Genomic DNA, 15,454 nt, shown 5'->3' with positions numbered 1-15,454 from the left:
CATCTGATACGTAGCTCCGATACGTAGCGATGCAGACAGAAGCGTGTACAGTATGAGCCAATCAGTGGCAGTAATGACAGAGCATGCGCAAAAACCGCGATAGAGTGAAGCCGCGGAAGTCGAAGCGCGAAGTGGCGAGGGTTCACTGTACACATCCTAGAAGAAAGCCTAACAGATTGGCCAGCTGATTAATATTTTGGAGTTTTGAGTAATGATGCCAAGTCTAGTACTGAGTTGATACAAAGTGACCTATTGTAACCTACATAAACATTTTGATGCTGGATTCATCAGTTATTGACAAAGAAAAAAGATTAAGCTTATATCACTAAGTGTTTTAATACAAAGTACCCTGAAACGGTTTTTAAACCTCTGTTACAACTGGCATATACCGGTGTATTTTCTATTTCACTCATGGTATTCACAAATAAGAACTCATTAGACAACTCTTCTCCTGCCCACTATCTTTTCTTCCCATGACATTCAGAAAAGAAAACCATCCTTTCTACTTACCCTGTTCCATATTTACTCTTTTCCCGCTAACTTTTAGTGGGAATTTAACAATCATAACATAAGGGGTTCCAAAGGTTCATGGAAATATTCCATTATCCTTTCATTCTATTTCTTCCATGAACTTTTTGAAGTACTCTTGTATGTCCTGAATCTCTGTTACAGGAAGGAAGCATGACTCAGGAGACCAAGGTCACACAACTAACTTTTAGTGACTACCATGAAATTCCCCTAGGTGTCACACTCCAAAACTTTGACTATTTTCCCACTGTTCAACATTTATTTCAACTCTCGAGAAAGGAAAAGAACTAATGGCAGAGAATAAGAATATTTAATAAGAGCTCTATTTATTTAGCATTTCCTATGCAACAAGCGGCGGTTAATTGTTTACATGTTAATTGATCCCTTACAGCAACCACAGAAAGTAGGCCCTTCAGGAGCGTTTCTAGAGGTGAGGAAACTGAGGCCCAGAGACAGTCGGGGTGAAGTGATCTGGTCATGGCCAGAGAACTTATCAAGGCAGGATCTGAGCCCAGACAAGCTCCCGCACTGGTAACCACTGTGCACTACTGCCATATCAGAAACTCCCCTTTGCTGCAATTGCATGGAAACAGAATGTGTGGATCTCTTCAACAAAACCACTAAATGGTAAGCTTTTATGCCTAGACCAAGAGAGAGAGAGCACTAGTAGTGCTTTCCACAGCATGTGCACCAGACTTCCACAGGCACACAGGGCATGGCCCTGGGAATGAGATCACGACACTGCTCAGGAAGCGGCCCACTGCAACTCTGGCTAAGAGCCCTCAGCCCCGCTGTCTCCACACTCAGATCCACACTAACCACGCACTGCAAGAAACGGGCAATGCAGCGCTGACCTGGTGCAATCTTCTATCCAATGAGCATCACTCTGGAAACAGCCAACTGTGCAGAATGCCCTTCCATCACCCCTTCTTCTTTCTAAACATCATTCAAAAACACCATAAAAGGGATGAATGAATCTAACCTACTTTAAAATAATAACAAATGTCCAATGATCATGATAAATTCAAATGAGAAAATAAATGCAAAATTTTCATAGTTTTGTAACTCCTCCAAATTCCACCTTCAAAAAGCACTTTGCCTCTTTCAAACTCAAATCTTTGCCTACCTTAATTATCATACATGTGCCTTGAAGGGTTCTGAGAAAAGTCCATTTATGCCTCAAATTCTGTATAGCTTGATAGGCATATTTAAAGCAAGAATCCTTTAAGCCCTTGCATTACAAGTTAGTGGGGCTTTTAAAACTCCAGTCTTTCTCTACTCGCTATAGCAATACATTGAATTACACAAACAAAAAATTATGCATGGATTTAATATTTGTATGTTAACATGTAAAATAAACAATACATAAATAAATATCCAGGGGAGAGGACTGGCCTGGAAGGTTCTGGGAAGTTGACACAATGCGAATAGGCACTACTGCAGCTCCCTCCATCGACATCGTAAAGTTGCCACATTTTCTGGGCTCTCTTTTGAATTAATGTGGCATCTGTTCCAAGTACAGGATGCTAACATTTTACTAAGAGATATTTTCATTCTACATTTGTATCTGGTCTGCTTTGTATTTGAACTCCTGTTTCATTTCACTGGTCATTCTTTCTTTATACCAAGGGGTCAATTTGATATTCCTAACCTATCTCCCCTGAGCACAATGAGGGTGGGGGGAAGGAGCCATCATCTTAAAACCTCCGAACAACAGTAATTACAATATGCTTTGCATATAGATTAAATAAAGAAAATAGACCGCATCAAGGTTTTTGTAGGCTTTTCAGTATCAGGCCTGATAAGTTAAGGGCATCTGTGCTTTCAGAAAAAGAATGCAGCTTTCAAGTGCTGTTGGGGGGGGGGGTGTTTTAATAAACAAATACTACTAAAGAGAGAAATTCAAGTTACAAAGTTTAGTCTTGGTGAAATGATGATTTCAAGAATGTGTACAGATTCAAGTCTATCAAGTGAGAATGGCTTTTTAAGACATCCTCAAAATGCTGCAGCAACAAGCCAAATACAACCACTTGTACTTAACATGCATGCTGCATGCTCCACAATGTTACGTCATATCAGGCACGACGCTTACCGAGCTTTCCTGCGTTCTATAAACTGCCTAACAACAACAGAAAAAAGGCGCTGCCATCTCGGTGGGAACATGAGCTAACAGGGAGGCAGCCTTTTTCCCTTTGGTCAACCCTGGAGAATCAGGGCTTATTTTGTCTGTCTCTTAAACCCAATTCTCTCAAGGCCTTTACCCTCAATCTTCCCAGCCTCTCACAGGAAGAATGGCTGTTTCTTTAAAATTAAAAAGCTGCAAAAGCTCACTCTAACTTAAAGCCCCACAACCTTGTACCGATCATCCTCCAGGTGTCCTCATGGCTGCCACTTCTGCAGGCAGAATGGCCTATCTACTAGAGGGCTTGCCTCCAAGTAGGGGGTACGCACATCCTGGGGAGGGCCCTGTTCTGGGAAGAAGATATCATAACTTGAATTTTTCAATCATATCCTTTTTTAAATTCCAATCTTCTTCTGTTTTATAACATACATAAACTACTAGTTTAGAATATTATACATAAATATATATTTACCAGTAGCTATCATTTTAAAGAGCTACTACAGTCCTGGAAACCCGTAAGGGCAGTGTCTACCCTCTTCTATAGGATCGGCAGCAACCTGATGGCACTGAGTTTGGTTTTTGGTTTACCATTTTAAAAAGTCAGGAGACTAAGGGTCAAGATGAAGGCTAAAATTAAGAAAGTCCGGAAAATTCAGCTCTGCCATTAATTTACTAAAAATGTTGCCCCTATCTCAGTTTTACCATCCATATTATTAACTGAAACTTTTTACCGTTATAAAACTATTGCAAGGAATACAAAGGTACTCTCTAAGGTATGCTAGGAGTCAATCAAAATGAAAAGCAGGTAAATGTTACCAACCTTAACTTGGCTTGTTAAAGCTTTCACAATACTTTAATTTAAATGAACTGCTACATTCTATCAGACCCAATCCCTGGAATTTTAAGGCAAAGCTCCAGCACTTCATTAAGCATAACGCACCTCAAATTCATAGTGTGTTCTAGGATTAGAAAGGCTTTTGAAAAAAAAAAGTTTTACAATGGAAAAAGTTTTATTACTTATGTAATAACATTTTTATTTTTAAAATTATAAAGGTGAATTATCACTAATAACCTTAGTGACAAGTTAAAGTTCTAAAAGCCAATCAGAAGATAATATTTAATGTTGATTTTAAGGCCCTGGGTATGTCTTTTTTTAATATAATGCCAGAAAAATAAATAGCACTCAAATAATTTAGCTGGCTTGCAAAAAAAAAACAAAAACCAAACCAACCAACCTTTTTTTCTGCTATAAAAAATACTGTTAAGAAGAAACTATTACTGCCTTGAAAAATACTGGATTGTTGAAGTAGCATTTGGTGACGAGAGGGAGTAAGCATGGGGCTGAAGTTAAATTCCGTCAACACCACAAAATAAAGATGTTGAGTCGCTGGGTGAATTCTTATGCAGGCTATCTATGCATCTATGGATTTACTTAGCAATACTGGCTAGAGTTTCTATTAATTAAAATATTCTAACAATTGTCTTGGTTTTCAGACTCCACTTTCCTTTGCAACTGTTAAAAGGAGAGAGGCTACTATAAATAAATAAATAAATAGATAGATAGATAGATAAATAAATATATATATATATATATGAAATTGCAATTGCTCTCTTTATAAGCAACTACCAGAAGGAACTAGTAGAATTTAATTCTGAAATTATGTCTCCTACATTATTTATGCAGGATAGATAACAATTTGTCATTTTAAACATTCTTTAAAGTTTTGAAAACAACAATGTCTAAAGTATGAGGTCTGGCTAAAAAGAACTTAAAATGATTTCTGGCTCATCAGTAATGATCAGCCTAAGGCATTAGGTTTATAACTTTAATGTCTAACTCTCACTCACCTCTCTTCCTCCAACCTCACTTTCACTTCTCACATGAACTCTATTTTCAAAAACAGGCACTTTTAAAAATAGCCACCTGAAAAAGTAAATTACAGGAGTATGAGGGGATAATTCCATTTTTTTCCTAAGATGTATAAATATGTAGTACATATTTAAATGCCTAAGAAAAAAATTAAAGTAGGGTGGAAATGGGATAACTTTCATTTTCTAGTATGTATATATCTTATCTATATTGCAGAATTACTTTCAAAACTCAGATGCATTACGTTTGTAATATTCCTTAAAAGAAAACATACTTAACCTTCTAAAACGCTATTAAGAAAAATAAATAAATAAAATGTTATTATATAAGGACTGGAACAATGAATATAAAATATTTGCAACCACTGAGAAAAATGTATAAAATAGCCCACCATACTAAAAAGCTCACCCAACTTCCAACCTTTAAGGAATGGTTACTCGCCAACCCCTCCTTACTAGGCACTCTTCAGTGATGGGCAGACCATGAACAAGAAAGGTGCTATGCCAACTGCCTTCATTTCCCTTCCATCCCAACATTTACTGCTTCTGAAATATTCCATCTAACCCAACCAAAAGCAACATGAAACATTCTCCGGATAAAAATATATCATAACCATGGCCATTCCAGTAAATTTAAAACTATAGTTGAAAAGTTTTCACTTCATTTGCTAAGTTTCTGTGGGAATGACATAGCTCAGTACAGCATTTTGAACACCTAAGATAGAGACCTGGAATCAAACCTGGGGTTTGAACTCAAGTTATTTGCTATGTAGATGATCCTGGAGAAGCCTCTATTTTTCCATCTGTAAAATGTAGGTAGGATAATAACAGTAAATACTCCGAATGTTGCTGAAGGTCTTAAAATAAAATGAGATTCTACATGTATAAAAAAAAGGCTTGGCCCTATACATGATAAGCACTCAAATCATTATCACATTAGTATCATTATTAATAGTACTGATAACAGATGGTTCAAAGGCTCAGAAACTATTTCCACAACTTGTCAAACTTTAAAATCTATACCAAACTTTCTCTATACCATTTTCCTAAGTACACATACATGTATTTAGGTAATCACTAATGTTTATATATTTTTTCAAATATGAAAGTCCATTATTAAAACTTCTCAATCTACAATAGATGAATGGATAAACAAAATGTGGTACCTACACATAATGGAATACTACTCAGCCAGTAGGAGAAATGAAGTCTTATTCCATGCTACAGTGCAGATGGAGTTGAAAGACATTCTGCTGAATGAAGCTAATCACAAAAAGACAACTACTACGTGAACTCACTCACACAAAAAGACAAGTGTACAGAGAGCAAAGTATATTAATGGTTTACAGGAGGGGATCAATGGTAATGGAAATATCAAATGGATTAAAGGTAGAGTTGCATAGAAGTTACTTTAATTACTTTCAGTAAATTGTGTACTGATAAAAAGTTGAAGTGGCAAAAACTGTATGACAGATATATTTACAGCAGTGACAAAAACAAGTAACAGTAGCTGCTGAGTACAGCCCCAAACCTCCCAGGATTTGGTTCCTTGCTGTGCAGGTTTAGGGTCATGCATGGTTTCATGGGACACCCCAGGTTAATTGGCCTAATAGCATGTTGCGCGCTTTCTGCTCTACCTCCTAGTTTGTTGCATAGTGCCAGGTGAGGGGGTGGGGGTGGGGTGGGGAGTTGAAAGCTTGCAAGAAGCCATCTAAGGCACAATTGGTCTATATTCACCCGGAACAACAGAGGAAGGATAATAAGGAATAGAAGGAGATGGAATTTGTAGCTAAAAGCCTCCATGAAAACTTCCCCCTTTGTCAAGAGACCAAAACTGGATGGTGACCGGCTGCCCTTACTAAACATTTTGAATAAAGATTTTACAGAAGAGTCTTGATCAAAAGGAGGGAAACAGAGAACAGAATTTCAAATATCCTTGGACTACAGACTTCCTGGAACAATGAAGGTTGGATGTACCCCTGAAACAACTGTCTTGACATCATCTTTCAACGTAAACCAAAAATGCTCCCCTGAAGTCTTCTTAGCCCCCAATAATAGTTTAGCTTAACTAATAAAAAATGTCTACCTTGGACATCATATGCTCTTTTAAGAACCATCTATATGGGATCAAACGGACCACAGCAATTTTAAAGCTTAGATGGGAACCTTAGGGGGCAGTGGGACGTTAGCAGAACAACTCAGAAAATGAGGGAGAGAATGGTGCGCAGCTTGAAGAAGGCCATCAATATCACTAAATAGTGCATGTACATTCTCAACGATGACAACAAAAGAAGCACTTTTTAAAAAACAAACTCTTCTCTCCCTACCTTAACACAATTGAGGCAGAACTGACTCCAGGGCGGGGAGTTTATCTAATATACTCAGAATACTTCCGGTATTTGAACTTTACACACAAATCTATCAAGAACAAGTAAATATATGTCAAGAATTTTCCTGTTGCTCACTGGTTAGTAGTGGTGGTATGTGCAAGAGAGGGAGGGCTGGAGAGATCACCAATTTTGATTTGTTTTTATCCTCTTACAGATTAAAAAATAATAATATTCATGTGAACCTACACAAGTATTTTAAAATCTAGCCATTTATTAAAGACATCTGATTTACGTACACTACTTGACAATCTAGAAAGTGCACGCAAGGCCATCTAGTCCCTGGAGCAGCACAGGGACGTGGGCTCTCACCAGTGAGCCCATTTTAACCCCAGGAAAACTAAAGACCAACTAGAGCTGCTTTGCTCAAAGCACACAGCTAAGTGGCGAGAGTGGGCCTGAAACCTGGTCTTCTGAAACCATTGCATCGTGCTCCACTTACACTGGCCCAGGCCAGGTCGTTAAAAAGCCAGAACTTTGTGCTCCACCATTTAGGTATATGTCCAGAACCACACACAGTTGTTCAGTTTTCTTCCCTGGATTTGTCCTCCAAGGTTCAGGAACTTCAAGAGTGTGTGTATCTATAAAACGCAATGAAGGTGAATTCACCATCTAAGTCTGACCAGTTCCTGCACTGGCCAATTCATACAAGAGGCCACTTACTCCCTTACAATTAGTCCTTTGTGTTTAACTTCTTTTTAACGGTTGAATTTATTTCATTTCACAGTAATCTAGAAAAGAGAATTTGATCTAAAAGAAAACAATTCATAATGTTGAAACATCAAACCAGATTCTGCACATTTCCAACACTTTGAAAGATAATATGTCCTGAGTCTAATATACCGTGTATACTCGTGTATAAGCCAAGTTTTTCAGCACATTTTTAATGCAATTTTTGTGGTAAAATTAGGTGCCTCGGTTGATATTTGGGTCGGCTTATACTCGAGTGTACACGGTACATTAAAAACAATTAAAATCGTATTTATGAGGGGGGAAAGGGTTATTCTTACAGTGGGGTTTACAGTTAAACAAATGCCTAAATAATTGCTTTTAATGGTAGAGTTCTCTCAAATAAAACAAAGTAGTCCTCAGCAAAGTAGCCCAGGACCTCCACACAAGGGAAAAGGACACTAGCCAGGCAGGAAAGGAAGACCCTTACCTGATTCTGCATACACCCAAGGTGAGGCATAGCATCACAACTGAGGTCTACATTCTTCAGTATGCCCTGGCCTCCATTTCCCATCCCAAAAAGCTAACAGGGACCAGCCACACAAATAAAAACACCCTATCAGCCAATGAACTAGAATGTCCTTAAGACAAAATGGGGGATTTTTTTCAACCCCCACCTATAGAAGTACAGTCCACAGATTTTAAAGTAGCATTTTCTTTCTGAGCTGCTCACTTTTCTAGACTCCAATATATAAACTCTGTTAACTGTACTGACAGACTGGCCCATGCTTCTAACACAGCAGTTTTCTAAGGTTGCATACACTAAGACACAAGGAGTATTTCTGCAGCTTCTTATATTTTTAATAATCCATTAGTTGGGGATTGTTACCGATATAACTACATTGAACAACAAAAAAAGATTTTCATCATCTTTTAAACTTTTTAAAGTCTGCCTAAGGCAGTGGAAAGGGTTGAATCCTAGTCAAAATTCTGTTACTGGATGGTTGTCTGTCCCTGAGCAACTTTTCACTTGGTCAGAAATTGAGGTACAAGTATGTTTAATACAGGGGGAAAAATTATAAAAAATTGCAGTGTCATGACCATAAACCCCAAATCTCAATTTTGTTAGAACAGCCTGGGCTTCTAAACAAATTATAATGTAAAAAGAGAAGGAAATGTACAGTACTCTCTTTTTTACTTACAACTTACTCTTTACTTACAACCGCTGCTACCACAGCTGTTGCTAATGCCAAGTAAGTAGAGACCTCATACAACAGGCACTGTGCTAAGCACTTTCACAGACTTAACACTGAACCCCCATACAGCTCTCTGATGTTAGCTAATAAAGTAACAGTACCAAACTCCTCGAAAGAAGAAAACATTTAAATTTTACGCAAATGAAAAAATTACTATAGACATCTCACCTTTTCCTCCATCTTCCAGACTACATCTTTGGGTATGAAATTTGCACTAAACCAACACTTATTTTCAGGACTCTGGCTCCCAATGAAGAGTACTGACATTCAAGATGCTAACAATCACTACAGAAGAATCAGAGCTCTGAATGTAAATGCTGCTAACAAAGCAAAGCCTTCCAATCAACTGAAGTTACTGAACTACACGCATCCTCCCCCACTCCACCCCTACTCAAAAGCACTGGAATACATATCAAGCCCTATAGTAATATTACAGTGTAAGAAATAACAAGTTTCCGATGGCCAGCCACACTAGCAATCCACAATGCTGTAACTATCAAGAAATCTACGTCAGCACAGGCATAAAAATAACTTACAATTACTAAGACTTGATTTTACATATGTAGGTACACACATGTGCATGCATTATTTGTATATATATGTATACAGTGATCTATTATTTTATATGTACATCATGTAGAGAAGGATATAAAAATAAACTATTCTCAGGGGAACTGAAACATTAGGCTGTTTCTAGAGACTCACTTTAGAATTTCAGCAGCAGAATAAGCACAATACTCCCAATCAAAGTTTACTTAGCAGAAAGTTCTTGGTGGCTTGGGAAGCTGTGTATAAAATGGAGTAGGCAAGAGGAAAGAGAGTTGCCTGTGCTGTTTAAATCAACTACAGGTCCCAGCATGCAATGCTTTGATCTGAAGTTAAGCAAAGCTGCAGTGCATCCTGGGATTTGTAGTACACAATGCACTTCACCCTATCACAGTTAAGTTTCAAGAGAGTCTCAACTATCTAGCAGTTTTACTACCTCTGATGATGAAGATCAATGTAAACTCTAGCTTCATGTGTTCTCTGCTCCAGAATACAATTCAGCACACATTGGGGAAAGTATCAATTAATATTTACATCAACATATTCACAATGGAAAAAACCTTATATAGAATAAGCATAAGAAAAAAAGTCTGAAATATTTGATAGGATGGAAATCGTTTTTGAAACTTTTTTTTTAAGTTTGGCAGGATGTGTTCCAAATCTAGAAAAAAATTTAAACTGTTTTACTAGATCTCCCCTGAAAGGTCTTCTCAAGTTATCTTTCATAATTTTTCTTTTAGGAAATTCTCTTCAAAACAACATGTTTCATGACTCCAGTATTAGCCAATGGAAACACACTCTCAATCTTTCGGTACTACACGCTTACAAGAGCATCACCAAAACAAAAAAAGCTCAGGTTTCTCTTTCGCCAAATCTGTAGTATTTTATAATCACCACTCCTCTCCCCTTATTTCCTAAACACACACACACACACACACACACACACACACACACAGGATATTTGGGGTGCCTGGGATGAGGTGGGGGGTGCCCAACTATAGGCCTATTTTTCTCCTCCATTGACCTCTTCCGGTAGCACAAACGATTAAAAAAAATTAAAAGGCTATTAAACATATCCAAATCCTGGCTGGTCATTTGAGCTGTAATTCACATGTATACAGTTCCTACACACACACACACACACACACACACACACACACACACACACACACACACACACACACGCACACACACGTTTCTGCAAGATGAAGGGGAGAAGCTGGGAAAGAACTGACTGCAATCTGCATCAGGAGGCCTAACCCAGGTGGTGGGTTATTTTCAGGCAACAGCACCTTTGAAAACAGGCTGTGGAAGACAGGCCAAGAAATTCCTAACGAGGAAAGATAAGCTGGCACGTAAATTCAACCCAATCCAGCTAAAAATCACCTGCAGCACATGCCACTACATCTCCCCATAAAAGTGACGGCTACCCAAGGATCTGAAGCTTCATCAATACAACATACTGTCCATAGGCCAGAGATTGCAGTTGCCATGGTTACTATCACCCACTTTTATCAGGAAATTATTGTCATTATCCTGAAGTTTGGGATACTTATTGAAAAGGGGACTAAAAAGAAAAAGCAGTTTGGTTTTCTGACTGTTAATTGAGTGAAAGACTGAACTACTCTTTGATTTGCAAGTGTGCTGCTTGGGAGATGCACATGGTTAACAATACTTGGATCTGCAGCAGGGAAAAAAAAAAATCAATTCCTTTCTGCTGCTCCTTCCCCTCAAGTACTGACAGTTTGTATTCTCAATGCAGCCAAAACAATAAAACAAAACCCATCTTTTTGGCTTCTGTGTTTAAGTTATTTTGTCCCCCTAGGCCCACAAACAGAGGCAAAATAAAGCCTAGATCATCAACCTGTTAGGCCTCATCCCCTTCCTAGCTCCATTCCCCAATCACTGTCTTGTCTACTAAGAAAACCAAACAGAAAACCTTCCTGTGGTTCATTCTGAAATACAGGAAAAAATAATGTCCTTCAACTGAGATCTGCTCACTGACCTTTTAAAAATACATTATTATTTTAAAGAAAGAAGGCAGGCCTTGAGGAGTACTGCAGCCAACGAGGGAAGGCCAGAGGAATTCAAACTACCAGGCGGTCTGGTGTTAAAAAGTTGCTTTAGAAAAGCCCCAGCAAGCAAGAAAGAGTTAAGACTGGATTGATGGATAAGCCATGTGGAAGTTACTCTTAAAAGTCTATTTCAACAGCCTCACAAAAGATAACTGTTCAAACCTGGAATACACCAAACAGGATGGCCACACATACACAACAAGGAGAAAGCATATAGTATTTTGGAAATAATTATCTGCAATAAATTTAATGCGGTGTTAATGTATTACTTCTTAAATAGAAGTAAAAAATAATAATAAAAGAAGTCAAAGCAGCCAAAAAGCATCTGGTATAGTTAATAATGATCAAAATAGACTGCCCTGCTCATAAAGAATACTGAAACCTACACAGAAACACCACGTGCAAAAGTTCCTGATAAGCCAACATCTGTCATTCATACGTCCCAACACAAATTAATATGAAGATTCAAATACGCTTCAAGAACTCATGTATTAATATTGATATAATAGAATTTTATCTAAGGTTAGCGATACAAACTTCCTTTGAAAAGTTAACTAAATTCAAAAACCTTAATTTAGAAGCACAATGACATAACCTTAGCTTTAGCTTATGTCCTCACAAGGAGCTTTTGCAGACACGTCTGGGAGGTGAAAACTTACTGTCACCCAGAGAGCTCTGTCTTTATCTAAAGAGTTAAATGTCCCTCTCACCGTTCACACAGGCAAGTCTCTATCTACTTTCTAATTGGGGCTATTTCATAAAGAACAAACACTTCTAAAATTCAAGGTACTGTGTCTTTTGATAAAGTCATAAACACAGGGACTCCCAATGACTCATATATTTTTATTTCAGTTCTGATTGCAAATGTATAAGGAAAGTCTATTAAGAAAGCCAAGGCTTTAAGTTTTAAACTTTTGAGTTAATTCTTGCACAGAGATATCTAAGTGCACTCTAGATTTGAATAGTCATTTCCTCATGTTTTTCTAAAATAGAAAAACAAAAAATGATACACACATGATCCTAATGCTAATGCATACACACACACACACACACACACACACACATCTTTTTTACTTTGAAGTATGCTTGAAAGTTTTAGTCAGGATGACTTTTTCAAAAAGTTAGCGTGTCACGGAAAACAACAAAACCTTAACCATGACATCTGTTACGCTCTGTGTTAATAAAAGCCTAGAGAGAAGCCGAGGAACTGAAATATCCCCTAAAACCCCTACTAAAGCTGTCACATCAATGGAGAAATGAAAAAAATTTGAGAAGGTACACACTTCACAGGATTTCAAAAGGAAAAAATTATGTTTTTCTTTCCTTTTTTGAATCATGTAAAACTGCATAGGCAGCATTTTTTAAACAAAGGTTCAAAAACTGTAACAAAGAACTTTGTGGTAACTACAGTAACATTTTTTTAAAAATATTTTTTCCCATACACTGTCCATGGGGGTCACTTTGTCCTCATTTCTCAATTGATATGGAGAAAGCTTTTTTTTTTTTTAATGGCAAAATAGTCTATGAATTAGTTACCTATCTCAATCACTTAACATCTGTATGGTTCCTGACAATTTACAAAGAACTTTCATTCTCTCAGAGACAGAACTATTTCTAGAAAACAGACAAAATTCAAAACAGGTTCATAAAATGCTCTATACATTTTATGCTTTTTAAAACTACACAAGCAACTATAATAGCAAGGTACTTCCAGTGATAACACCTACTACAGTTTCAATGAGCCAGGTACTGTAAATACTGTAAAACTGTTGAAGTAGGTTAGTTGTTAAGTAGTCAATGCTTACTAAGTTGGCATATCAGCAGGGACCCATCCTTTACATTTTAACTTGTAGTTCAACAAATTTCAGTCTGTGGAGGCCACCTTCCTATCGCAGCCACATGAATTTATAAAACTGAGTGCCCTAAGATGTAACTACTGGAATCATTAAATCCACAGATTTAGGGAACAGACAGGCACAAAGGCTGAGGATTTTTACCACATTCTTCCTCCCTAAAAGATCAAGCTCACTACAGCTCACTTGTATTAATATTACAGGGATGATCACCAAGCTTAAAGGTCCCAAAGTGTATCAAGTACTTTTTGCTTATACACACTGAACATAAGTAAAAAAAATAAGCATCCAACACCCCCACTCACACATCTAAGACTAGTTTCCTTCCAAAGACAACCACATCACACATTTTTATGCAAGCCACAAGAACAAAACTACTTTGAAGATAGATACTCTGGAAATAGGAAAAAAGGAGTCAAGAGATGTCAGTTTCAAATAGCAAATGTAATTCATTAGTGAATTTTTTAAATGGACTTACTCAAAATCTTTCTGGAACTTTAAGGTGATAATAATCCTGTGGCTTAGTTGAAGCTAAGTAGAGTTGTCGCAAGCAGCAAGGCCCTCAAAAGTGTGAAGGGCTTGTTCCTGGTGCAGCACCTCCTGCTGGATAGCTTTAGAGCTCTTCATGTGAGCAGAGGAAGAGGATTCCTGAGGCAGCTCCTTCCTGATGACTGAATAGGGCAAAGGATGGGCCCTTCAAAGCTAAAAGAAAGAGGGCTCTGTCCATCACTTGTCCCTCTTAAAAATAAAATTCAGCACAGACCGGAGACTTGCATTCTATGACTACTCCACTTTCATAATGACTGGAGTCCAAAATGCAACACTCTCAAGTATGCCCATTTTCCCCTAAGAACTAAGTAAAAAGCCTTCACAAGCACTCAAGGAGAGAAGAAGAAAAAAAAAAAAGACCTTACTATGAGGCCTGCTGAGCAAGGGCGGTCAAGTTGTACATACTACTCTGTTGACAAACGCATACGTCTGATGTATGATTTTAACATGCTGGTCCGACATGGGGCTGGAATTTTTCTGCACTATTACTATACCCTCCTTAAGGAGAGTGGTACACCTACAGGCATTTGACGTTCAGGCTTGGTAACCATGAACATTACTGCACCCCAAAACATCCTCTTCGCCACCAAAAGGTCTGTCTTGGGATTTCAAAATGCATTCTTCGGGTATTTTAAATGGTCCTAAGAAGTTTGGTTTTAAACCCATAAAGTAGATTCCATATACCAGTGAAGGCAGAAGAAAGGAGATGCTGGAACTTCACCAAATTTCAAATGAACAATAGTGTGCCCCCCTCCCCACGCCCCAAAAATGCAGTCTGTGTCATGCAAAACAGAATCCAGTCCATTGAGAAACTTTTTGTTTTAATGGAGGCTAGTCTTCAAAAACGCAAAAGAAGTGCTGAACTATTTATTTCTCTTGTCCAAACATGAGTAAATACCAGATGTAAACAAAACAAGAGAAAAGCTGAAAAGTACCCTGAGATGTGTTGGGCCCCAGATCCCAGCCCCTTTAGCAAGCCCTCAATAAAGCCACAGATGTTGCTGGGCAGGCTGGCTCCCCACCCTATGGACCCCTATAAAAGAGTGGCTCTGAGAAAGCTTCCTTTCCCTCAGTGCCAGCTGCTTTCAGAAGGAGGGAAAAAAAATAACTTTCATCAGAAAAAATTAATCTGATTCTAATATTCTGCTATCAATGATTAATAATTGATCAATGCTCTTCCCTCTAACTTGCCCCGGCGCAAGCATCGACATTCCCGACACCTATGGAGAACCATCCCCGGCTATGGGGCAAATCTTTGAAATCCTAAACACAGCCACAAAGTTCACTGTCAAGGCCAGTGCAGAGGCCCACACCGGCCCCGACCTGAACTCACGCTTGAAATTCTAGGAAAGCCTTGCCTTCCCAGAGACATCATTAAAAAACACCACAACGTGGACGTGCCGAATGAGATCCTCTACTTCAAGACCTAAACAAAGAATATTTCAACATCTGACCGGAATATGATGACACTCCATTCACCAATGAAAACAAAACCTGCCTACCATTAGCAGTCCTACCCGCATCTCAACAACTCAACTACTTAGAAAATCACTCTCGGCACATCTGCACCCCTCCACGGGCGTGTGGCCTTCTCCCGGGG

At 38.3% G+C, this 15,454-nt stretch overlaps 1 protein-coding gene across 2 annotated transcripts in view; it reads right to left on the bottom strand.

Annotated features, from left to right (window-relative positions):
* PHF21A (PHD finger protein 21A) overlaps positions 1-14,244 on the bottom strand; it is a 212,722-nt gene extending 198,478 nt beyond the window's left edge. For both annotated transcript variants that reach the window (XM_045291077.1, XM_045291079.1), the window contains exon 1: positions 13,784-14,244. The gene's annotated coding sequence lies outside the window, so the exon portion shown is untranslated. The remainder of the gene's footprint in view (positions 1-13,783) is intronic.
* Positions 14,245-15,454: the final 1,210 nt, after the last annotated feature.

The sequence above is a fragment of the Echinops telfairi genome, unplaced genomic scaffold (genome assembly GCF_000313985.2).
Source record: "Echinops telfairi isolate 266 unplaced genomic scaffold, ASM31398v2 ScPeMD7_60;HRSCAF=208, whole genome shotgun sequence".
NCBI lineage: Eukaryota > Metazoa > Chordata > Mammalia > Afrosoricida > Tenrecidae > Echinops > Echinops telfairi.
Note: the sequence above shows the minus strand (reverse complement) of the source record. Positions and strands in the feature narration are given on the sequence as shown.